This window comes from Coptis chinensis, chromosome 7 (genome assembly GCF_015680905.1).
Source record: "Coptis chinensis isolate HL-2020 chromosome 7, ASM1568090v1, whole genome shotgun sequence".
NCBI lineage: Eukaryota > Viridiplantae > Streptophyta > Magnoliopsida > Ranunculales > Ranunculaceae > Coptis > Coptis chinensis.
In genome coordinates this window covers 74,471,957-74,496,106 of record NC_141462.1, presented here as the reverse complement: position 1 = coordinate 74,496,106, position 24,150 = coordinate 74,471,957, and the positions used below count along the sequence as shown (strand labels likewise).

Here is a 24,150-nt window from a genome sequence, read left to right as displayed (position 1 = left end):
TATCTCTTCATATGAGGCCAAAAATACCCCTGAGATATCAGCCTGTGAGTAGTTGTTCGCCCTACGGAATGACTCCCGCAATCGCCTTCATGAACCTCTGCCAAAAACTCCTGCACTTGCCGCGACCCTATGCATCTTATTAATGGGCCGTTGAAATTTCTCCTGTATAGGTCACCCTCCAGCAATGTGTACCTCTGACTCCTCTGTTCCATTCTTCGCCTCTCCTGTTTATTTTCTATCTCTACTCCACTCAAGAAAGCCTTTATCGGTTCCATCCAACCCTGATCCCACCCGGTGGTAAGCCAAACGCCAGCCTCATCTGATGTACTTGGTTTGCTCAATACTCTCACTTCAATAGACCGACCCTCTAATCCAGGAAGAACCGCCGCTACATAAGCCAAAGCGTTGGCATGTCTATTCTCTCCGCGGCCTAGGTGGGCAAACTTTATTTTGTCGAACTTGCTTGCCCTTCGCTGTAGGACTTCCAGGTATCTCGCCATCTGGGGGCAGCGAGCTGCAAATCCTCTATTCACCTGACAAACTACCAAATTGGAATCTGAAAACACAGATAACTCACTCAGATCTCTGGCCAAGTCTAATCCAACTATCACAGCTTCATATTCAGATTCGTTATTTGAAGCCGCAAACCCCAGTTTCATTGATAGCTCAAGGCGATTGTTCTTAAGAGTTACTAACACGACCCCAATTCCATTCCCAGTATCCGTAGCGTAACCATCCGTGAAAACTCTCCACCCATTCGCGATATCCCGAGGATCCAAAGGATCGCGACCCCTCCCCTCGATTCCATTACCATTTCCTCTCCCCAATTGGGATCCTCTGCTGGGAATTTGGCCAGAAACTCTGCCATGGCTTGCACCTTTTCAGCCGTCCTGATCTGGTATGTAATCTCATAAGAACTTAGTAATACCACCCACTTCAGCATCCTACCTGACTTCTCGGCCCTCAACGCCTATTTGAGAGGCAAATTCGTCACTACCACCACAGAATGAGCTTCGAAGTAAGGCTTCAACTTAAGGGTTGAAAATATCAAAGCCAAAGCATACTTCTCAATCCTACTGTACCGGGTCTCTGCATCCAGTAGGGTTTTACTTTGAAAGTAAACTGGCTTTTCTATCTTGTCGATCACTCTCACTAGCACTAAACTTATTGCGTACTCACTAACTCCCAGATATAAATGCAACTTCTCACCTGTTCGATTAAGTGATAACAATGGCGCTTTCCCTAAATAATCTTTCAACTCCCCGGAAGGCTCTTCACACTCTGGGTCCAAATGGAAGTCAAGAGTTTTCCTCAACAAACGATATAGAGGGCTTACATTTATCCGAAGACTTGGAAATGAATCTGTTAAGTGCCGCGACCCTACCAGCCAATCTTTGTACTTCCTTCACATTCTGCGGAGATGGCATCTCAATCAATGACCGAATCTTCTCTGGATTCGCCTCTATTCCGCGGTGGGTGACTATGTAGCCCAGAAACTTTCCTGAAGTTACCCCAAATGTGCATTTCTCGAGATTGAGTTTCAGCTTATGCTTGCGCAGTATGCCAAAAGTCTCATGGAGACCTTCTAAGTGTTCCTTTTCCGACATACTTTTTTCCACCATGTCGTCAATGTATATCTCGATCCCCTTTCGAATCTTGCCTTCAAACATCTTTTCTCCTAACCGCTGAAAGGTAGCACCCGCATTTTTCAGGCCGAAGGGCATCCTGGTGTAACAGTAGGTCCCCCCTTCTACCACGAAGGTGGTTTTTTCTTGGTCAGGCCCATACATCGCGACCTGATTGTACCCCATCGATGCATCCATGAAGGAAAACACCTTATATCCTGCCGTTCTATCCACTAACTCATCCACCCGGGGCATAGGGTAACAATCTTTTGGGCATTCCTTATTTACATCTGTGAAGTCCACACACATTCTAACCTTGCCATTCTTTTTTGGTATCGCGACCATGTTTGACAACCACTTCGTAAACTCTACCTCCCTTATTATCCCCGCCCCCTTCAGCCGTAACACCTCTTCGCGAATACCTTCTGCGTATTTGGCTCTTATGCTCCTCATCTTTTGTCTTACTGGCTTAGCATCTTCATTCATATGCAAATGATGACAGGCATACTCTGGGTCTAAACCAGTGATATCCTCGATTACCCATGCAAATATATCAGTATTGTCCATCAAAAATGCACCAGCTTGCATTTCCATTCTTCCGACAAGTCAGCTCCAACCGATGTAAACTTTTCTTCATCTCCTGCCCTAAGGTTCACCACTTCCAACTCATCTAAAGTTTTCGGTCCCAGCGGAGGCTCGTACACTTCTGTTTCCGCTGCCTCCTGTAATTGCTATGTTGACCCTGGTTCGTGTGACGGCCCCTCCCCTTTGGTGCCGCGGACCATATTTTTTACTGTAACTTGATAGATGTTTTGTGCTGCCACTTGATCCCCCCTTATTTCGTACGTTCCCCCATTAGCTGGGAAGTGGACCACCTGGTAAAATGTCGATGGGATGGCCTTCATTTCGTGGATCCATTTTCTCCCTAAGATGGCATTATACTGGGAGCTAGAATCCACCACCATAAATCTGGTGAATACCATTGTCGAGCCGGTAGAATCGGTAACATCAATTCCCCATGGGCTTTGTTATCTGCCATTGAACCCATACAGATTGGTTTGAGGAGCTTTCAACTGATTTCTACCTATATTCATCTCCTCCATGGCCCCCTTAAACAACAAATCTACTGAACTTCCGCAGTCTATCAACACTCTCTTTACCAGATAATTACCCATCGCTATAATAATCACCAATGCATCCTCATGCTGGGAAATTACTGACTCCAAGTCCTTCAGGGTGAACACTATGCCTTCCTCACCCTTCGCGGTTCCCTTAACTAACCGCGGTATGTTGACGACCTCGTTCACCTGTTGTAAACTCGCTGTCTTTCTCACCTTTTCTCTGTGTGCATTTCTTTCTAGGGTTTCTCCACTAAAAATGACATTGATGGTACCTAGAATTCTAGCCGGAGCAGGCACTCTCTCGGCTTGGCGAACCTCTTCGACAAACTCCCTGAGCATCCCCTTTTCAATCATTTTCTCCACTAACCACTTCAAAGCATAACAATTATTCATGGCATGATTCCTGATTTGATGATAGGCACAAAATGGCTTCCCTTCTATTGCCACCGGTGTGCTTCGCGTACCCTCAAAGTACTGTTGCCCCTTAATTAGAGGCAAGATTTTCTTTAAGGGTCTATTAAGAGGTGTCTGCTCCATTTCTCAGTATGGCTTCCTCTCTCGGATATCCCTTCTGCCGCAGTCTCCCGTCCTATCCGGACCTTGGCTCTCCCCTCTGTATGCTCCTTTCTCTCTTTCTTCCATTCTGCTTTTTCCCTTCCGATCATCTCAGTCGACATCCTGCATTGCCTTTCCCGCTCTCTTCTGTTCCTTCGCGTTCCTCTGCATTATATCCTCATAGCGTATGTATTTTTCTACCTTGGGATACAAAACATACAATGAAGTGATTTCGATTTTGGAAACCGACTCATGAACCTTGGTTCCCACCCTCAAGCCTTGCTGGAAGGCTATTACCGTGGTATGTTCATCCAAATTTTCCACTCTCAATGTCTCCTCCTTGAACCTGCACAGGAACTCTCTCAATGATTCAGCGGACCTTTGTTTTATTTTGAACAGAGCCACAATATCAACCACCCTTCTTTTCTGGTGTATGAAGTGGTCAACAAACGCGCGCTCCAGTTCTTCGAACTTTTTAATGCTCCGCGAAGCCAACCGATAATACCAATCCGAGGCTCCCCCCTTTAAACTTGCGGGGAACATCATGCAGCGAAGCCCATCATACTTACTCTCCTGCCACAACGTCATTTGCTGCCAAAAATGGTGCAAATGATCCATCAAATCTCCCTTCCCATCATACCTCTCTAACCTGGGTTGGGAGAACCTCTTGGGCACTTCCGAATTCCATATCGAATCTGCCAGTGGGTTTTTGTTGAGGCTTGCAACCTCCTTCTGCGTAGCACTCTGGTTTTCTTTTTCTGCTACGCAGGTTATCTCCCTATCCTTCTCAATCATAGCATGTACTACCTCCAATCTGATACCCACTATTTGTTCTGCGTCCGGTGGTGGGTGCTCCTCATTTTCCCCCTCCACTTCGCTGCTCCGATGATCATTCCGCTCCATCTCACCATGTGTAATCTCTCTCTCCTTTCTCAACTCGTCATTCTCATTTCATAGCCTAACTATCTCCTCTTGGAGAAGTCTGGTAGCATCCGCCGCCACGTCAAATACATCTTCCTCTCCTACTCTTTCTTCCTCTCCTACCCTTTCCACCTCGGTGCTCTCCGTTTCCTCCACCACTTCTCTAACCATTGCTTTCTTAGGTCTCCCTACTCCTCTTTTCACTACAGTAGCCATTTTTCTTTCGGGTCCCCACAGACGGCACCAAATGTAACTACAAAAATTACACCCTATGAAATTACTAGTCTCTTTCTTCTTACTCTCTCCTCGTCTTATTTTCCCCCTTTTCTTTTCACCTCTTTTTTGTCCTTATACTTTTCTTCTTTCTAACCGCTCTCTCTTGTCCGTCCATCCACCCTGATCCTACGTGCATTAGCTTGCCACCTGTCCCACAACATACACCGCAGTTCTCGGCGGATATGATGTCGCGGCTCAGATCCGCTGCACCCGGTCTTCTCATCACTATTCTGTATACGGACCCTTAGCCACCAACGATGTTATATGTCACGAATTTGACCCCTACAATGGGCATTCGAAGACTAGTACCTATGAATCAAGCCCTTCTTGGGAAATGGATATGGAGATATTTGTCGGAGGAGGATTCGTTATGGAGAGAAGTTATTACTGCAAAGTATGGGAGCAATGAACATAGATGGTGGCCAAACGAACTCTACATATCAAGCTTATGGGTGCAACCTATGGAAAGGTGTTCTTAATATTCTTCCCAAGTTCAGAAACTGTATAAAGTGTTGGAAACTTGAATGAAATTGTGTCCCTATGGGTTTGAACTCATGACCTTATGTCTACTACTCTCAAATGTGGGGGGATTTAGTCACGCATTGGTTACTAAACCTACGTCTCTTAAGTTTATATTACATTGTGTCCTTATGGATCAGAGGGATAGTGTAGAGAGATATATAAAGAGGTGCTCACACGCACACAAGGCAGCCTTGGCTTGGGGGGCTCTCGGGAGGTGGGAGCTCCATAAAACCTTAGTGTGCGTGTGCCCACATACATCGCACGCAGGGGGGGGTGTGGCAAATTCACCCAATTGGGCTTCGCATGGGTGTGTGTATTGGGCATGTTTTTGCAGAAAAAATCTCTTTTGGTCTTTCCACTTACTCTTCCGCTGTTGTATCCTAAGAGGCATGCGCTTGAGGCTGGCAGCTATCATACCAGCAATGTTTTTTGTCTTAAGGAAATTATACTGAGCACAATCCTCAGTGATAAGTTTCTGATTACAATCTTATTTCTGTTATGCTTACTAAATTATTACAATCTTTTATTTATCTAGTATTGCTTTTGTGTTATTCTGTTCTTTATCCTACTAAAAATGGAGAAACCCAATGGTAAGTCATCTGTCAAACCTGAGATTTTTTATGGTAGAAACTTCAAGCGATGGTAGATGAAAATGTGGTTTTATCTGACTACTCTGAAACTAGTTGAATGGATTTTGACTGAGAAACCCATTCCAAATGAAAATAAAGAAGAACCTGGTCGTTCTGGTGGTGTAGAAAGATGGGAAAAGAAGGATTATTTATGTAAAAATTACATACTTGACTGTCTTTCTCCTGAATAATATGATGTTTATGTTGTGTGTACGACTGCTACAAAATTGTGGAATTTACTTGACAAAAAGTATGCTATTAAAGATGGAGGTTCGAAAAAGTTTCTTGTAGGAAAGTTTCTGGAATTCAAGATGGAAGATGGGAAATCTGTTGTTTCTCCAATGGAGGAGCTACAAATTATTATTCATGAAACTTTGCAAGAAGGTTATAAAATCTGTAAGGGTTTCTAGGCTGCCTCCATCATTGAGAAACTCCCTTCTTCGTGGAAGGAGTAGAAAAATAGCCTTAAACATAAGAAGAAAGAGATGGCCTTAAAAGATCTGATTGTCAACTTTCGGATTGAGGAAGATAATAGGAAGGTTAAAATCAATGTGGGGACTTCAAAAATGAAGGCTAATGCTAACCAGCTGGTTGAAGGTAACGCATGTAGTTCTTCTAAGTCTAAATAAATCATCTAAAACCCAAGCCAAAAAGAAACCATATGTGAACAAAAATAAACAGTCCCAACCTTACTTTAAAAAAAAAAAACTTTACAATCCTGAAGTTCATTTCAATGTGTTCGGATCACGAGGTCATATAGCCCTGAACCGTAAATTCAAAATAGGTCTAAATGATGGGAAGAAAGATAAGACACAAGCAAATGTAGTTCAGAATGGTAACTTTTTTGTTGTGATTATTGAGGTTAACTTGGTGAGTAACATGACTAACTGGTGGGTAGACACTGGGGCTAGCAAACACATCTGTGGCACTAAAAGTGCATTTGTGTCCTTCACTCTGGGAGAAAGAGAAAGTTTGTTCATGGGTAACTCATCTGCTTCTAGTGTTGAAGGTAAAGGGATTGTTAATTTGAAGTTCACTTTTGGAAATGTTCTTAATTTAAAGGATGTTCTTTATGTTCCTGATATTAGGAAAAATCTGGTTTCTGGTTCCCTTTTAAGTAAGAAGGGTTTCAAACTTGTCTTTGAGTCAACCAAATTTGTTTTGACTAAGGGGGGAACCTTTGTGGGTAAATGTTATTTAGATGAAGGCTTGTTCAAGCTCAATGTAACTGATTTTGAATTTAATAAAGCATCTTCTTCTTCTTATATTATATTGTTGAGTCCTTTGACCTGTGGCATAGTAGACTTGGACATGTTAATTATGTTTCAATTAAAAAACCAATGCATCTAGGTAACATAACTAAGACTACTATTTCTGAAAACAAGAGATGTGAAGTATGTGTAGAATCTAAATATGCTAGGAAACCTTTCACAAAGGTAGAAAGAAACACTGATTTGTTGGCATTAATTCACACTGACTAATGTGATCTTCAAGGTTACATGACTAGAGGAGGTAATAAATATTTTGTTACATTTATTGATGATATTTCATGTTTCTGCCATATTTTTCTTCTTAAGAGTAAGGATGATAGCTTAGCTAGATTTATTTCCTTTAAAGCTGAAGTTGAGAACCAATTAGATAAGAAAATAAAAATAGTTAGGTCTGATAGGGGAGGTGAATATTCTGGTCCTTTTAATAAATTTTGTGAAGATAATGGTATAGTACATGAGAACACTACCCCTTATGCTCCCCAATCCAATGGGATAGCAGAGAGGAAAAATAGGACTCTCATAGATATGATAAATTCTATGATCAATAGCTATGGGGCTTCTATGAACCTAGGGGGGGGACTTTGCTAACAACTTGTTATATTCTGAACAAGATACCTTTTAAAGACACAGATAAAACTCCATATGAGATGTGGAAAAATATGACACCGTCTTATAAATACTTCAAAGTGTGGGGGTGTTTGGCTAAGGTGTCTATACCAACACCCAAGAGGACTAAACTTGGCCCTAAAACTGTAGATTGTATCTTTATTAGGTATGCACAGAGTATTATCGCCTACAAATTTTTAGTTTTCAAATCTAAAAATCAATTTGTTGATGATAATACCATTATTGAGTCTAGGGATGTTGTCTCTTTTTAGGATAAATTCCCATTTATTGAGAGGTCCAAGTTCTTCAAGACATGCTCCTAGAGTTCGAGAATATTCTTCTGTTGAAGATGAAATTGAACTCAGAAGGAGCAAGAGACCCAAGACTAACACCTCTTTTGGACCTGATTTCTTAACTTTCATGGTAAAAGATGATCCACAAACCTTTTCAGATGTTATGTCATCTTTTGATGTTGTCTTTTAGAGGGAGGTCATTCTAAGTGAATATGAGTCCATTACAACCAATAACACTTGGGAGCTAGTTGACTTGCCCCCTGGTTGTAAAACAATTGGATATAAATGGTTATTTAGAAAGAAACTTAAGGCAGACGGATCCATTGATAAATATAAAGCGAGATTAGTAGCAAAAGGCTATAAAACGACAAAGATTGCATCTATTAGAATGTTAATAGCTTTTGCTTCTACTTAGCTCATAATCTCGTAATTCACCAAATGGATGTTAAAACGACATTTCTGAATGGTGAATTACAAGAGGAGATATATATGGATAAGCTAGAAGGTATTGTATTAGAATGCCTTGAGAGAAATGTTTGTAGACTAAAGAAATCTCTTTACGATCTCAAACAAGCTCTAAAACAATGGCATGAGAAATTTGATAGTGTGCTAATCTCTAATGGTTTTATTATTAATGAGGCAAATAAATGCATTTATTGTAAATTTAAGAAACAATCTGGTGTAATTATCTGTTTATATGTGGATGACATGTTGATCATCGGAACCAGCTTAGAGATTGTCAATAAGACTAAATCTTTTTTGAGTAAGCATTTTAACATGAAAGATTTCGGTATTTCCAATGTCATTCTTGGCAATAAGATTGTGTATAATTCTAATGGAATTACTTTAACTCAATCTCATTATGTGGAGAAAATGCTTAAAAGATTTAATCAATTTGATTGTGTACCTGCCAGAACACCATATGATCTTAATATACATTTGACAAAAAATATTGGATTAGGTGTATCTCCTTTAGAGTTTTCTAGGGTTATAGGCAGTCTCATGTATCTTATGAATTGTACTAGACCAGACATAGCTTACGCGGTAAGTAAACTAAGTAGATGCACCATTAATCCCAGCAATGAGCATTGGGATGCTCTTATTAGAAACATTGAGATATTTGAAATATACATCAAATTATGGTGTTCATTATGGCAAATATCCAGATGTACTTGAGGGGTACAGTGATGCCAATTGGATTGCTGATTCTCAGGAATCTAAATCCACTAATGACTATATGTTCACTATGGCAGGGGGTGCAGTATCTTGGAAACCTTTTAAGCAAACTTGCGTGCCTTGCCCGTTCCACTATGGAATCTAAGTTTATAGCTTTAGATAAAGCTGGTGAGGAAGCAGAGTGGATTAGGAATTTTTTGATGGATATCCCGCTTTGGCCTAAACTTGTTCCACCTGTCTCTATTTACTGTGATAGCCAAGCTGCTATCTTAAGGGCCAAAAATAATTCCTATAATGGGAAATCTCGACATATTCGTCGAAAACATAACACTGTGTGACAGTTGCTAAGAGATGGGATCATAGCTATTAACTTTGTGAGGTCAAAAGATAATTTAGTTGATCCTTTAACTAAAAGCTTGGCTAGCTAGAGAGCTGGTTTTTAGTGCATCGAGGGGGTTGGAGCTAAAGTCTATTAAAGACTAAGCCTATTTATCTAAATCATCGATAACTAACACCCAACCTTTGTGAATGGAGATCCCAGGATCAAGGTTCAATGGGGAAACAAGTTATCTGCATGATTTGTGGGGGTACTACACCTAGAGTGAAAACTTTGTACCTATCCCTATGATGTAGTAGTACCTTCTGTATCTTTTCAAGGATGATTGAATACTCTTAATGCTTTTTATAGTTGGTTTTTCCAGTGGGACAGTACACTCTTGATAGAGGCACCTATATGAGTGAGGAAGTAAAGTCGCTTCCTATGAGAACTTATAGGCTTGTTCTCTAGAGCACTCATGAAACCTGGGAAGCTCATGGCTATATGAGCACATCTGAGGGAACTCTATGATGATCCTTGAAGTTATGTGTGTTACCTGTTAACTCGGCTTACATAAATGTTTAACAGTTCAAGACTAAGGTCACTAGTCAACTAGTAATTGAAGTTGTGTTAGTGTGAGTATCTTCAAAAGTTATTGAAGTGAGGTTCACCATAGATTGTTTAGAGTTTGAATGGTTGGGAGTTTTAGAAGAAGGGAAGGTAAGATCTTAGTTAGGATTTGTATTGGTTAACTAATTGATGAAGAACATTGAAAAACTTAAGTTGTTTAATGGTTGAAAGAAATTAAATGAAATAATTGATTGATTGAATAACAAAAGCAAATAACAAGATTGAAAATGAAGAACAATAAAGTAAATGACATGAATGAAAAAAGACTAGAAAATAAATCCTACATGATACTAGAATAAGTCTAAGTGCATTCTCTCTCCCTAACTTTTAGTTCTTATAACCCTACTTTATGCAAATGACTGATTTGCCCTTCTCCATTACATTTGAGACACCTCACCCTTTGCTTTATGCTTTTGCATTTTTATTTCTTCTTGATCAAGATAGGTTTTAGAGAAAGCCTTCTTTTGAGTTAAGGATATCTATCTCTGGTCTTCTGAGTTAAGGACTTGACTTTTAGCTATTTGGTTTTGAGTCCTTGACCTTTGACCTTTGACTTTGACTTTTTATGCACTTTTTCATAGCAACTTCCAGTCTTCATAATAAGCATAATTAAGGCTCCCTTTGGTGCTAAGACGCAGCTTTTATAATAAGTGGTTTGAATTTCTCTGTAACCTGAAAAAGACAATAAAAGCTATGAGTTGCCTTTTCATTATGAGTAAGAATGGTTGTAATGCAGTAATGTAAGGGTAATAAAATGCACATTTGGGAGCAAATCAGTAATCCCGACAGACAAATACCAAGCGAAGGTTCAAGTCGTACGTATGACACCTTCAACCCATTCATAACTTCTTCATACTCCAAACATTCTTGTTTTTTTTTTTTTGTTTCTTTATAATTTCACTCATGTAGGGGATTGTAGGAAACTTGAATGAAATTGTGTCCCTATGGGTTTGAACTCATGACTTTATCTCTCTACTACTCTCAAATGTGGGGAGCTTTAGTCCCACATTGGTTACTAAACTTAAGTCTCTTAAGTTTATATTACATTGTGTCCTTATGGAGGGATAATGTAGAAAGATATAAGGATGTGCTCGCACACACACAAGGCCACCTTGGTTTGGGGGCTCTTGGGAGGTGGGAGCTCCATAAAACCTTAGTACATGTGTGCCAACATACGTCACGCGCAGGGGGGGTGCAAATCCACCCAATTGGGCTTCGCATGGGTGTGAGTACTAAGCTTGTTTTTGCATAAAAAAATCTCTTTTGGTCTATCCAAAACTGTTTCTAGAAAATCTTTCCTCTTCAAAACAAGGTTTTCTTGCATTCAAACTAGCCAGTAGAGTCGTGCGTTACTAGAGTGATTCTTGCCTTTAGTTGCGAGCGTAACTTCTATAAAATAAAGGTTTTTCTGTTTTATCAAATACACTGAAAAGCTTCTCAAAATCTTTCCTCTTCGAAAACATGTCTGGAGTACTGAGAGTTTCTACAAAGTTTGTCATTTGCTGGTGACTTACTCTTCCATTGTTGTATCCCCGTGAGACATGCTTGAGCCCGGCGACTATTATACCGGTAACATTTTATTCTTAAGGAAATTGTGCTGAGCACAATCCTTAGTGATAAGTTTCTGATTACTATCTTATTTATGTTATGCTTACTAGATTATTACATAAAGTTCACGGTAGGTAATGGTCACAAAGCAAATGTATGTTTTGGTTAGATATATAGCTCGACGATGAACCCTTGGCTGAGAAGTTTCCGCTTATCTTTCAAGTCTCAAAAAACAAGAGGGGTTATATCTAGGAATTTGCTCAACTAGAAAATGATCAATTGGCATGGAATTTATCTTTGAGAAGAAGATGCAATGATTGGGAGATAAAGCAGTATGTTTGTTTGGTGACTACCTTCAAGAGAGTTAAGCTTATAGCTGAAGAAGACAACGTTTCGCGTTGTTTGTCGAAAAATACCATCTTCAACACACTTGATGAGTCTATCGATCATCTGTTTAGGCATTGCTCTTTTTTGCTTCGAGTTATGGGCACAAATGATAGAATTGACCACAAAGCGCATTTTCATTAATAGCATAGAAACGACTCTCTTGAGTCCTTGTTGCATGGTTGGCGAGAAGAAAGGGAATGAGTTTAGCTCCAAGTTGTGGCGGTTATTACCTTACGCAGTTATATGGATTATATGGAAGAAGAGAAATGACCATATATTTAGGAACAAGCCAATTTATGTTTACAAGTCTGTCTTAGAAGTGAAGGGGTGCATCATGTGAGAGGAGAAACTACCATTTTAAGGTCCTTGTGCTGGATTGGCACAATGTGATTATGGGATGTGATTATAGGTAGATGATACATGTTGGTTGTGATCAATTGAAGGGTGGGCAGTGGGCTCTATGTTTGTTCTTTCCTCCATCACTCTTTGTACTTTTTGTTAGAAAAATGAATTTGTACAAATCCATTGAGATATGAATGAGTAATTTGTTCCCAAGTTACCTTACTTGAGATAAAATGGGTTTCACTTAAAATAGTACGTAAAGAGAGAAAAACATTTTCGAAAGGATGCACTAGTTCGAAATAGTGCATTATGCCGAAAAGGTGCGACCTTTCGAAATAGGCACTGATTCGAAACAGTGCTTTATACCAAAATGTGCAACCTTTCGAAATAGGCACTGATTTGAAACAATGTTTTATGTCGAAATGGTGTGTCCTTTCGAAACATGTGACTTTTCAAAGAGGAGCCTAACTTTTTCAAAGAGTCATTGTGTTGTTTCGAAAAGGCAGTTCTCACCTATAAATAGTGGATGAATTTGGAGAGAAAGACACACCATATCACACATTTATGATTTTTCTCTTCTCCCTCTGTTCTTAGTCAAAATACTATGTTGTGTTCACTGATTCTATAGAATTGAAGTGCCAGCTTTATATAAAAGGAAATTCGTTATATCTTGGGAGATAGTTTCCCATCAACCTTCAAGCACCGTGAGGGGGAAAATTTGTCTTAAGGACATAGTATTTCTACACTAGGCTCGGATTTAACAAAGAAGTACAAGACACTTACAAGATAACAGGTTTGTATTGTTTGGTGATTGGTAAAAAGTAAGTACATTTAAGTTGCATATTCCTAACAACTTAAGACAGATCTCTTTTTTCTTCTTATTCTTTACCGAATAGAATTTGTTTCTGTTTTCTTTTTTGGTTTTAAGGATTAACAAGGTGTATTTCTATTTCAAAAATGAAGACACCACCAGTTACTACTATTGTCCCTGTTCCTTCTGTTGTTCATGTTGTAGTTCCTACTGCTGTTCCCCATTATGTTCCTCATGGGGAGAAGCTTGAAAAGTTCAATGGAACTAATTTCAAATGCTAGCAATAGAAGATGCTCTTCTCTCTGACCACCCTTAACTTAGCTAGGTTTCTGTGGGATAAGGCTCTTAATGTAAGCCCCGATGAACCGACAAAGGAAAAGGTTTGGCCAAGGATGCTTGGTTTCATGCTTTCTCTCTTGTGTAGAAATTATGTCCTTAGTGGGTTGGCTGACTCTCATTATACAATGTGTATTGTGTGTTCATGACAGCTAAGGATCTTTAGGATTCTTTGGACAAGAAATTAATACAAGAGTGAAGATGGTGGCATAAAGAAATTCATATTTGGCAGATTTTTTATTTCAAAATGATCGATTCTAAGATCTGTCATAAGCCAAGTTCAAGAACTTCAAGTAATCCTACATGATGTTATTGTTGAAGGAATGAGTATGAGTGAATCATTCCAAGTAGCTGCTATGGTGGAAAAGTTACCACCATCTTGGAAGGATTTTAAGAACTATCTCAAGCATAAACACAAGGAGATGAACCTTGAAGAACTAATCATCCATCTAAGGATAAAGGAAGATAACCGTCTATCTAAGAAGAAGGGCAAGGATCCTATGGTGGCAAAGGCCAATGTTGTGGAAGGCTCAAGTTCTAAGGGAAAGAGGAAGTGCCAAGATGACTCTAATCAAGGAGAAATGAGTATGCCTAACAAGTTCAAGGGTAAGTGCTATAACTGTGGCAAGGCTGGACATAAGGCTAGTGAATGTCGCAAGCCAAAGAAGTCCAAGAAGCAAAAGACTGAAGCAAATATGACAATGGAGAAACTTTCTGACAATGTTAATAACATGAACCTATCTGTTGTAGTTTCTGAATGTATCTTGATTAGAAATGAAAGAGAATGGTGGGTGGATACTGGTGCTACTCACCACATATGCTCCAACAAGTCGATGTTCACCACTTATCATGATGTGGAAAAGGAATAACAACTCTTTATAGGAAATTCTTCTACATCCAAGGTAGAAGGCAAAGGAAAGGTGGTGATGAGGTTGATTTACAGAAGAAACTAACTCAATGATGTGCTCTATGTGCTTAATATTCGCAAGAACTTAGTTTAAGGGTCAACTTGAGCAAAAATGGCTTTAAGTTAGTTTTTGTTTCTGATAAATTTGTACTGACAAAGAATGATGTATTTGTGGGCAAGGGCTATCTAAGTGATAGACTCTTTAGGATGTCTTATTTTATTATTACACCAAAGGGCGCCAATAAAGTTGAATCTTCTATTTACTTGATTGAGTCTTTACATGTATGGCATGGTAGATTAGGACATGTTAATTATGACACTTTATGTTGATTAATTAATTTGGACTATATACCAAAGATAAAAATAGACCCACACTATAAATGTAAAACTTGTGTAGAATCCAAGTTGACCAGATCATCCTTTCATTCCATTGAAAGAAGTACTGAACCTCTAGACTTAATACACACAGATATATGTGATCTTAAGTACGAGCAAACTAGAGGTGGTAAAAAGTATTTCATTACTTTTATTGACGATATCACTAGATATAGTTATGTTTACTTGTTGAGAAGTAAAGATGAGGCAATTGAATTGTTCAAACACTATAAAAATGAAGTTGAAAATCAACTAAACAAAAAGATTAAGGCTATGAGGAGTGATAGGGGATGAATATGAATCACCTTTTCAAGGTTTCTATTCTGAATATGGAATCATTCATCAAACTACAGCTCCTTATTCACCTCAATCAAATAGTATTATGGAGCACAAAAGCCTAACTCTAAAAGAGATGATGAATGCTATGTTGTTAAGTTATGGTTTACCCTAGAATTGTGGGGGGGGAGCCTTGCTTTCAATTACATTCTCAACAAGATTCCTAACAAAAGACACTCAAAACACCATATGAATTGTGGTAAGGTCATAAGACTTCCTACAAATTCTTAAAAGTGTGGGGTGTCTTTGCAAAAGTGGAAGTCCTAAAACCTAAGAAGGTAAAGATAGGACCCAAGACTACTGATTGTGTATTCATTGGATATGCAAACAATAGTAGTGCATATCATTTTCTGGTTCATAAATCAGAGATTCAAGATATACATGTTAATACGATTATTGAGTCAAGGAATGCTTTATTCTTTGAAAGTACGTTTCTGTATAACATGTGTATAGAGCCAAGTTCAACAAAGAGAACTTTAGATGCTACAACTAGTAACCATCCTACACTAAACGAAATTGAGGAGGAACCTAAATGTAGCAAAAGGTCAAGGACATTAATGTCTTTTGGACCTAATTTTCTAACATACTTGTTGGAAAATAATCCTCAAACGTTAAAGGAGGCAATGTCATTTCCAGAAGCTACTTAGCTTATTGGAAAGAAGTAATAAATAGCGAGATTGAATCCATAATACAAAATCATACATGGGAATTGGTGGATTTACCACGAGGTTCCAAGACTTTGGGATATAAATGGATATTCACAAAGAAATTTAAGACTAATGGATCAATCAACAAGTATAAAACTAGACTTGTGGTCAAAGGTTTTAAACAAAAAGAAAGATTGGATTATTTTGACACTTACTCTTCAGTTACAAGAATAACTTCCATAAGGATGCTAATAGAAATAACATCAATACATGGACTTGAGATACATCAAATGGATGTAAAGACGACATTCTTGAATGGTGAGTTAGATGAAGAAATATACATGGAATAACCCAAAGGGTTTATTGCTCCTGGACAGGAAATGAAAGTTTGCAAGCTTGTTAAAACCTTATATGGATTAAAGCAACCACCTAAGCAATGACATGAGAAATTTGACAATGCAATGTTGTCAAACTGTTTCAAAATAAACGAGTGTGACAAGTGTGTCTATGTCAAAAGCACTAAAAAGGGATGTATCATTGTTTGTCTCTACGTAAACGATATGCTAATTTTGGGTAGTAATATACATGGATGTCATAAAATCTACCAAACAAATGTTGTCTAGTAAGTTTGACATGAAAGATTTAGGTGTCGCTGATGTTATCCTGGGAATTAAGATATCTAGGGCGGAGGATGGACTTGTTCTATCATAATCTTATTACATTGAGGCGATTCTTGAAAAGTTTAAGAAATATAACATCACACCAAAAGGTTACCTGTTGATGTTAATCTTCATTTAGTCAAAAATACTAGAGATAGCATATCTCAACTAGAGTAGTCTCCAAATATACTTGGCGGTTTAATGTGTGCCATGAATTGTGCAAAGGCGACATATACTCTGTAAGCAAGCTAAGTCGATATGGGTAATTGACAAGCCCTCTTTTTGTGTATGTAGATGGTGTATGGTCGTTGAACAAAACAAAAAACGATATCAAAACCTAATTATCCCTTAATAAGTAAAGGATGAGTAGGGGTATCATTCTACTTTTAAGTGTATGTTATGTGAAGGGCCGGGATTTGAAAAGGGGTTTAAAGGATTAAAAACTATGATTGTAGAGATTTTAGATTCTAATGCTAAACTAAACTAAATTAACTAAACTATTGAGCATTTATAAGAGAGATTCAAGATATTAGAATCCACCAATACTTTTAATCTATGACCTTCGCTTCATGGTTGTTCTTACAAGTAGACTACAATTAGGCAATCGAAAGTGCCGATGCCTCTTTCTTGGATCTAAAACATCGTTAACAATTAATTGTTCTATGTTTATGCTATTAATATCTTTTTTCCTTTTATGTAAGCTTGGGAAGCCATTCAATGTATTACCAAGAGCAACATCAAGGAGTACTTCCTAATAGGGCGACCATTCAATGAATCACCACTTAAGGCAAACACAGAGAATACTTCCCTGTAGCCACTCCCCTCGAGCTACCCTTCTAAAGGCAACACAAAGAATACTTCCCTAACTCTAAAGAATTATACTACTAGAAGAAAAAGTAAAAACACTAGCATGATATTAATATTGCAAAACATAAACCCTATTCTATATTTCTATCCCCCTGTGGGCAATGGAACTAATAACTAAAAACATAAAGAACTAACCCGACGATTGAAGAACACCATGAACTAGAAGAATCATTAAATCTTAAGCATCGGCTTCATCTCCTCCCTTGAAGGAGAAGATTAGCCTTCCATATAGAAGGAAAAAAAAACGAGAAGAAGAAGAGTCGAAGAACATAAGACTAGAAAGACTAATTTATTAAGACTTCAGACTAGTTAAAACCGATCTTTTATTATTAATCTCTCTCTTTCTCAAGTTCGAGACAAGAATATAAGTGAATTGGCAAATTACATGAGGCACTTAGGTCCTCTATTTATAGAGGTTACAATGAGCTCTAAAGCATTCCAAACCGTTATTTTGTTTCCTAATACAAATAGACTTCTTTTTCGTGAGTCCAACTTCGTCTCCAAAACGAGAAGAAATTGGCTCAAGTGTCGATCCATGCGTCTGGACTCACTATTCATGCATCTCGCATCCGCGATCAATACGCCGGGCGCCGATCCATCGTCCCGCACGCCAAGTAGCCGATTTTGTCTCTTCTACTATCCTTCTATCCTCTTTTTGCAAGCTTTGGTCCAAGCAATGAATCCTTTGGCCTCAGGGCTTCTAAATAGGCTTTAAAATAGATCCAAGTCGCATCTTTAATAGCTCCAATTCTTTGGCCTTTTCCAAGATTGTCCACTGGCTTCCCATGTGATCCTTAATGTCCCGAATTGTTACGCTTTTACCCCTTTTTCTCTAATATTCCACAAAACTTTCTCTTTAACCTTTGTAGAATCATAAAACATAACTTACAAACACTATTAGTCCACTAAGATGGCTAAACAAGAGGCATAATCGAAAGGTTAAATAGCACTTTTTGAGCACTTATCACAACTCCCAACTAACCTTTTGCTAGTCTCTTAGCAAATAAGATAAAATAATAGATAAGGATCAAAATCACATCCTAATAACAAAAATAAAAATCCTAACTCATTTTCAGAGGCATCACGATTGCATTTACCATATGACAAGGCTTTAAACCTTTAAGTTCCCAAAAAGGACGAGTTATAGTCTCGTAAGGGTTTTCAGGTAATATACCCACAAAATCAATCAATAGCATGTTCAAGAATGATAGTATTTTTTAGAGAGAAATTCCTTACCCACTTAGTGATTACTCCAACAAACGATCTCCATTGCTAACTACATTCTTTTAAAGACTCATAAATTATTATGGAGATAGTAAAATTGACAAAATTTTAATCAAGGCTTATGTGTGTACTTAGTCAATCTCATATACTCTTCTATCCAAGAAACGAATCCCTAGTTTACCATGGTAGATAATCTCAACTTTCAATCCTCACCGGTCATACTCTCAAAAAAAGAATCTCTCGGAGAAGATGGTCTACTATTTTACCTCATGTATGTGGGGAAAATAATAATGCATCTGAACATCCCACATACTACCTCTTGAAAAACAAACTTCTGAATAAAAGTAGTCTCATGGAAAGAATGTCAATCACATATGAAGTGTGGGTCCTTCACTTTTTGCATCCTCTCACATATTCTAGACTTTATACCATCTCGTAGTGATAAGTCATGGGTTGTAACTTGGCTTGAGCATTGGGTTTATGAAGGAAAGGTAAAAAGGATTCTAAGGTTGTTTCAAAAACACTAAGGGTTTTGCTTCATTCTTTGGAAGATTTCTTCAAAATTTTGTATTGCATGAGAAATTTTTTTCCTTTGTCTTAGCTTTTCCATCCTTTCTTTTTTTTTTTTAAACTTCGTGGTATATCCTTGATTAGTACCGATATGCTTGTTTTCCACTAGCTTCTTTCACTTAGAAACGTAATGATGGTCTTCATTGTATCTCTCTTAGTATTTCCTTATAATCTTCCTTTTTGTGCTATTTCTTCCTCTTTTGTGCCTCGTATTCTCGAAACATATGGGTATGGCTAATAAAATTTTTGGCTATACTCGCTTGTCGGAGTTGGGTGATGGGTAAAGGGTTTTATGAAAGAAAATGGATTATTGTAAGGCACTAAAGGGTTTAACATGAAGGTCCTACTAGGTGGGATAAAGGCTGAATGGGTTCACTACTTGACTTATCAAGATGATACTCTGCTTTGAATAAACTACAAGACCTAATGGCTATCTCCCCAGTTGATGTCACTTTGTGATTAACAAATCAACAAATAATGAGACTATATTACAATGACATAAAAAACTGAAAGATATTAGTCACTAAGATCAGATTTTTCGTAGAACTCTCTGGTATAAAGCTCAAGTCTCACGGGCTAAGTCAAAAAAAAATTCTACTTCTAGTTTACTAGGGTTTAAATCTCTTTCTAGCAAAGTACACAAAACTCCACCAAGTATTATGGTGGTGCCTTGATTTGCAGAAAAATCTCTTTTGGTCTTTCCACTTACTCTTCCTCCGCTGTTGTATCCTAAGAGGCATGCTTGAGGTCGGGCAGCTATCATACCAAAGAATGTTTTTGTCTTAAGGAAATTATCTTGAACAATCCTCGATAAGTTTCTGATTACAATCTTATTTCTGTTATGCTTACTAAATTATTACAATCTTAAGACAAAAAAAGTTACAATCTTTTATTTATCTAGTATTGCTTTTGTGTTATTCTGTTCTTTATCCTACTAAAAATGGAGAAACCCAATGGTAAGTCATCTGTCAAACCTGAGATTTTTTATGGTAGAAACTTCAAGCGATGGTAGATGAAAATGTGGTTTTATCTGACTACTCTGAAACTAGTTGAATGGATTTTGACTGAGAAACCCATTCCAAATGAAAATAAAGAAGAACCTGGTCGTTCTGGTGGTGTAGAAAGATGGGAAAAGAAGGATTATTTATGTAAAAATTACATACTTGACTGTCTTTCTCCTGAATAATATGATGTTTATGTTGTGTGTAATTTGCTACAAAATTGTGGAATTTACTTGATAAAAAGTATGCTATTAAAGATGGAGGTTCGAAAAAGTTTCTTGTAGGAAAGTTTCTGGAATTCAAGATGGAAGATGGGAAATCTGTTGTTTCTCCAATGGAGGAGCTACAAATTATTATTCATGAAACTTTGCAAGAAGGTTATAAAAATCTGTAGGGTTTCTAGGCTGCCTCCATCATTGGAGAAAACTCCCTTCTTCGGAAAGGAGTAGAAAAATAGCCTTAAACATAAGAAGAAAGAGATGGCCTTAAAAGATCTGATTGTCAACTTTCGGATTGAGGAAGATAACAGGAAGGTTAAAATCAATGTGGGGACTTCAAAAATGAAGGCTAATGCTAACCAGCTGGTTGAAGGTAACGCATGTAGTTCTTCTAAGTCTAAATAAATCATCTAAAACCCAAGCCAAAAAGAAACCATATGTGACCAAAAATAAACAGTCCCAACCTTACTTTAAAAAAAAAACTTACAATCCTGAAGTTCATTGCTATGTGTTCGAATCACGAGGTCATATAGCCCTGAACCGTAAATTCAAAATAGGTCTAAATGATGGGAAGAAAGATAAGACACAAGCAAATGTAGTTCAGAATGGTAACTTTTTTGTTGTGATTATTGAGGTTAACTTGGTGAGTAACATGACTAACTGGTGGGTAGACACTGGGGCTAGCAAACACATCTGTGGCACTAAAAGTGCATTTGTGTCCTTCACTCTGGGAGAAAGAGAAAGTTTGTTCATGGGTAACTCATCTGCTTCTAGTGTTGAAGGTAAAGGGATTGTTAATTTGAAGTTCACTTTTGGAAATGTTCTTAATTTAAAGGATGTTCTTTATGTTCCTGATATTAGGAAAAATCTGGTTTCTGGTTCCCTTTTAAGTAAGAAGGGTTTCAAACTTGTCTTTGAGTCAACCAAATTTGTTTTGACTAAGGGGGGAACCTTTGTGGGTAAATGTTATTTAGATGAAGGCTTGTTCAAGCTCAATGTAACTGATTTTGAATTTAATAAAGCATCTTCTTCTTCTTATATTATATTGTTGAGTCCTTTGACCTATGGCATAGTAGACTTGGACATGTTAATTATGTTTCAATTAAAAAACCAATGCATCTAGGTAACATAACTAAGACTACTATTTCTGAAAACAAGAGATGTGAAGTATGTGTAGAATCTAAATATGCTAGGAAACCTTTCACAAAGGTAGAAAGAAACACTGATTTGTTGGCATTAATTCACACTGACTAATGTGATCTTCAAGGTTACATGACTAGAGGAGGTAATAAATATTTTGTTACATTTATTGATGATATTTCACGTTTCTGCCATATTTTTCTTCTTAAGAGTAAGGATGATAGCTTAGCTAGATTTATTTCCTTTAAAGCTCAAGTTGAGAACCAATTAGATAAGAAAATAAAAATAGTTAGGTCTGATAGGGAGGTGAATATTCGGTCCTTTTAATAAATTTTGTGAAGATAATGGTATAGTACATGAGAACACTACCCCTTATGCTCCCCAATCCAATGGGATAGCGTAGAGAAAAAATAGGACTCTCATAGATATGATAAATTCTATGATCAATAGCTATGGGGCTTCTATGAACCTAGGGGGACTTTGCTAACAACTTGTTATATTCTCAACAAGATACCTTTTAAAGACACAGATAAAACTCCATATGAGATGTGGAAAAATATGACACCGTCTTATAAATACTTCAAAGTGTGGGGTGTTTGGCTAAGGTGTCTATACCAACAACCCCAAGAGGGACTAAACTTGGCCCTAAAACTGTAGATTGTATCTTTATTAGGTATGCACGTATTATAAGCCTACAAATTTTTAGTTTTCAAATCTAAAAATCAATTTGTTGATGATAATACCATTATTGAAATCTAGGGATGTTGTCTCTTTTTAGGATAAATTCCCATTTATTGAGAGGTCCGGGGGGGGGACTCCAAGTTCTTCAAGACATGCTCCTAGAGTTCGAGAATATTCTTCTGTTGAAGATGAAATTGAACTCAGAAGGAGCAAGAGACCCAGGACTAACACCTCTTTTGGACCTGATTTCTTAACTTTCATGGTAAAAGATGATCCACAAACCTTTTCAGATGTTATGTCATCTTTTGATGTTGTCTTTTAGAGGGAGGTCATTCTAAGTGAATATGAGTCCATTACAACCAATAACACTTGGGAGCTAGTTGACTTGCCCCCTGGTTGTAAAACAATTGGATATAAATGGTTATTTAGAAAGAAACTTAAGGCGCATCGGATCCATTGATAAATATAAAGCGAGATTAGTAGCAAAAGGCTATAAAACGACAAAGATTGCATCTATTAGAATGTTAATAGCTTTTGCTTCTACTTAGCTCATAATCTAAGTAATTCACCAAATGGATGTTAAAACGACATTTCTGAATGGTGAATTACAAGAGGAGATATATATGGATAAGCTAGAAGGTATTGTATTAGAATGCCTTGAGAGAAATGTTTGTAGACTAAAGAAATCTCTTTACGATCTCAAACAAGCTCTAAAACAATGGCATGAGAAATTTGATAGTGTGCTAATCTCTAATGGTTTTATTATTAATGAGGCAAATAAATGCATTTATTGTAAATTTAAGAAACAATCTGGTGTAATTATCTGTTTATATGTGGATGACATGTTGATCATCGGAACCAGCTTAGAGATTGTCAATAAGACTAAATCTTTTTTGAGTAAGCATTTTAACATGAAAGATTTCGGTATTTCCAATGTCATTCTTGGCAATAAGATTGTGTATAATTCTAATGGAATTACTTTAACTCAATCTCATTATGTGGAGAAAATGCTTAAAAGATTTAATCAATTTGATTGTGTACCTGCCAGAACACCATATGATCTTAATATACATTTGACAAAAAATATTGGATTAGGTGTATCTCCTTTAGAGTTTTCTAGGGTTATAGGCAGTCTCATGTATCTTATGAATTGTACTAGACCAGACATAGCTTACGCGGTAAGTAAACTAAGTAGATGCACCATTAATCCCAGCAATGAGCATTGGGATGCTCTTATTAGAGCATTGAGATATTTGAAATATACATCAAATTATGGTGTTCATTATGGCAAATATCCAGCTGTACTTGAGGGGTACAGTGATGCCAATTGGATTGCTGATTCTCAGGAATCTAAATCCACTAATGACTATATGTTCACTATGGCAGGGGGTGCAGTATCTTGGAAACCTTTTAAGCAAACTTGCGTGCCTTGCCCGTTCCACTATGGAATCTAAGTTTATAGCTTTAGATAAAGCTGGTGAGGAAGCAGAGTGGATTAGGAATTTTTTGATGGATATCCCGCTTTGGCCTAAACTTGTTCCACCTGTCTCTATTTACTGTGATAGCCAAGCTGCTATCTTAAGGGCCAAAAATAATTCCTATAATAGGAAATCTCGACATATTCGTCGAAAACATAACACTGTGTGACAGTTGCTAAGAGATGGGATCATAGCTATTAACTTTGTGAGGTCAAAAGATAATTTAGTTGATCCTTTAACTAAAAGCTTGGCTAGCTAGAGAGCTGGTTTTTAGTGCATCGAGGGGGTGGAGCTAAAGTCTATTAAAGACTAAGCCTATTTATCTAAATCATCGATAACTAACACCCAACCTTTGTGAATGGAGATCCCGGATCAAGGTTCAATGGGGAAACAAGTTATCTGCATGATTTGTGGGGTACTACACCTAGAGTGAAAACTTTGTACCTATCCCTATGATGTAGTAGTACCTTCTCAGTATCTTTTCAAGGATGATTGAATACTCTTAATGCTTTTATAGTTGGTTTTTCCATTGGGGACGAGACACTCTTGATAGAGGCACCTATATGAGTGAGGAAGTAAAGTCGCTTCCTATGAGAACTTATAGGCTTGTTCTCTAGAGCACTCATGAAACCAGGAAGCTCATGGCTATATGAGCACATCCGAGGGAACTCTATGATGATCC

General features: G+C 37.7%; 1 pseudogene; it reads left to right on the top strand.

The window, feature by feature from the left end:
• Positions 1 to 5,594: 5,594 nt before the first annotated feature.
• LOC147488842 (uncharacterized) lies at positions 5,595 to 20,345 on the top strand (annotated as a pseudogene).
• Positions 20,346 to 24,150: the final 3,805 nt, after the last annotated feature.